Source organism: Squalius cephalus, assembly GCF_949319135.1.
Source record: "Squalius cephalus genome assembly, chromosome: 9".
NCBI lineage: Eukaryota > Metazoa > Chordata > Actinopteri > Cypriniformes > Leuciscidae > Squalius > Squalius cephalus.
The window spans coordinates 2,197,501-2,200,000 of NC_137130.1; the positions used below are offsets into that span (position 1 = coordinate 2,197,501).

The 2,500-nt window shown below is 35.3% G+C and overlaps 1 protein-coding gene across 1 annotated transcript in view; it reads right to left on the reverse strand.

Annotated features, from left to right (window-relative positions):
* The window catches only part of LOC307164784 (E3 ubiquitin-protein ligase SH3RF3-like), a 136,593-nt gene that overhangs the window by 45,675 nt on the left and 88,418 nt on the right, over positions 1-2,500 (reverse strand). The window lies entirely within an intron of this gene.

Here is a 2,500-nt window from a genome sequence, read left to right on the forward strand (position 1 = left end):
CATCCCAATCAATCAGCCGAAATCACACGAATCAGGAGCCAAATGAGGAGAATCCAGCCGACGAGTTTGAGGAGGAATGAAAACGATTAACTCTCGCCTGTAATCGCCAGAGAACATCACAACAACCATTCGCTAGTGGCATTTACTGTGTCAGCCTAATACATTTAAAAAATATATATTTTATTCAAAACACACACTACCGTTCAAATGTTTGGGGTCGGTAAGATTTTTGTAATGTTTTTCATATTTGATTAAAAAATACAGTAAATATAGTGACATATTATTCCAATGTGAATCAGCTGTTTTCTGTGTGAATATATAGTAAAGTGTAATTTATTCCTGTGAATTTCAGCATCATTACTCCAGTCTTCAGTGTCACATGATCCTTCAGAAATCACTCTAATATGATGATTTGATGCTCAAGAAACATTTATGATTATTATCAGTGTTGAAAACACATTTCATATTGTTTTTGTGGAAACTGTGATATATTTTATATTTCAGGATTCTTTGATTAAAAGAAGAACAGCATTTATTTGAAATAGAATCTTTTGTAACATTACAAATGTCTTTACTGTCACATTTGATCAATTTAATGTGTCCTTGATAAATAAAAGTATAATTTTTTTCACACAAAAGAAAAAAAAAAACCCGACTGACCCCAGACATTTGAATGGTAGTGTATAATTAAATAGGCCGTATGATTTTATGTAACGCTATGAAATTATTATGTTAAAAGTTAACATATTTCTCTTTTTGTTCCACTTCAATCTTGGTCGTCTTATAACTTTATTTAATTTTCCTTCACAGAAATAACTTCATACAGTCACTGCAGATTTAAAATGATTTAAAATTATGACAGTTGAAATTATAATATACTAAAGGGCCCTATTTAACGAATTCACTTTTGCTAGTTTAACGACAGGATAAATGGTCGGCGCTCCCGGCGCTGGTCTAAAAGGGTCGTCCCTATTCTCTTAATGAGTAATGCGTGTGTTTTGGGATTTACGTGTGTTAAACCAATCAGAGTCTCATCTCCCATTCCCTTTAAATGCCAGTTGCGCTCCATGGCGGATTCGCTATTTACACGACGGAATTTGATAGTGGAAAGACCGAACGCGTCTCCAGAGCGCAAACGGATCTGCTCATGCCGTGCGCGAGGTCAAAGTGCGCAAGCAGAACATCTACAGGACAAGCCGGATTCACCATATCTTTATGTACACAATAATAATCTTTTACATTGTAATCCTTTTATTTTAAATATTCAGCATGTTTCTGCTGTGCGTCCCTGTGTGTTTAATAAGCAGAGTATAAGTGTGTTGTGGACCCGCACATTACTAACGCGCTATTTAAATAAATAAAAATTATTGCACCATTGACTTTAGACCAGGTTTCAGTCGGTCAACAGCTCAGTCTATTTCAGTTTCTCAAATAGTAACGCTCCAGCAATGCGCCCGAACACACTCGTTCTCAGACCAGCAGCCCATGGGCGAACAAATGGGCGCAAATGCATTTGCTATTTAAACACCAGGACGTGAAAATGAAAAACTGCGTCGGGCTGAAACTAGCAAAACACACTTGCGTCGCGCTGGCGCTGCATTGCACCGGGTGTATGATAGGGTCCACAAAGTCATAATTATAAGATAAAAAATAACTTTCTGTCATAATTATGACTGGTTGTGAGTTTGACTTTTTATGCCATAATTATTATTAAACTTCAAACTAATTCAGTTTCAGCCCTACAGATTTCAACATTTTAATATCAGTAAAAACTCAAGCTTTTTAAATGTTTATCACACAAATAAAAGACTAAAAGAAACTCTCTCACTGCTCTTGACTGAGTAACTTCAGCAGCTTTAATAAGAATCAATGTATATTTAATACATATACATAATGTTTAATTTTTACATTTGATTATTTATTTTCTTACATGAATGCTTGTTTAAATCAACCTACTGTAGCAGAAAAAAATAAAGCACTGTTTATTTCATTCGCATATTTCTTATACTGTATTTGTCCTACTCCGTGTCATTTTCACCTTTGTTCTTATTTTAATAACAAAGATGCTATAATGAAATAAAATAAAGTGAAATCTTTTTTGTTTGGTTCTCTTGTAAGGCTGTATTGTATGGTTGCATTGCTCAGAATCGCGATAAGATCATGATCCTGCCTGGAAACAAATCATGCCATGATATGTTTGCAAAATTGTTCACATGATTTTATGACCTTTCTCATTTCTCATGTGCATCACACAGACAACGTGTTTATCAAAATAAAGTGTTGAATTCATGAATAACTGCTGAAGGACATCAGGACATCTGAAATCAAAACTCTCTCCTCTCTAATCAGGCTCAAAATCGACACGCATTACCCATAATGCATCACTCGTCACGCGCAGCTTCTCACGGCCTCAGTCCAGCACAAGTGGCTTGTTGTATTAACCCTGAAACACTAAACCAGCTGACGTAAAGCTTTCATTTGTCCTGATGCATATTTAAAT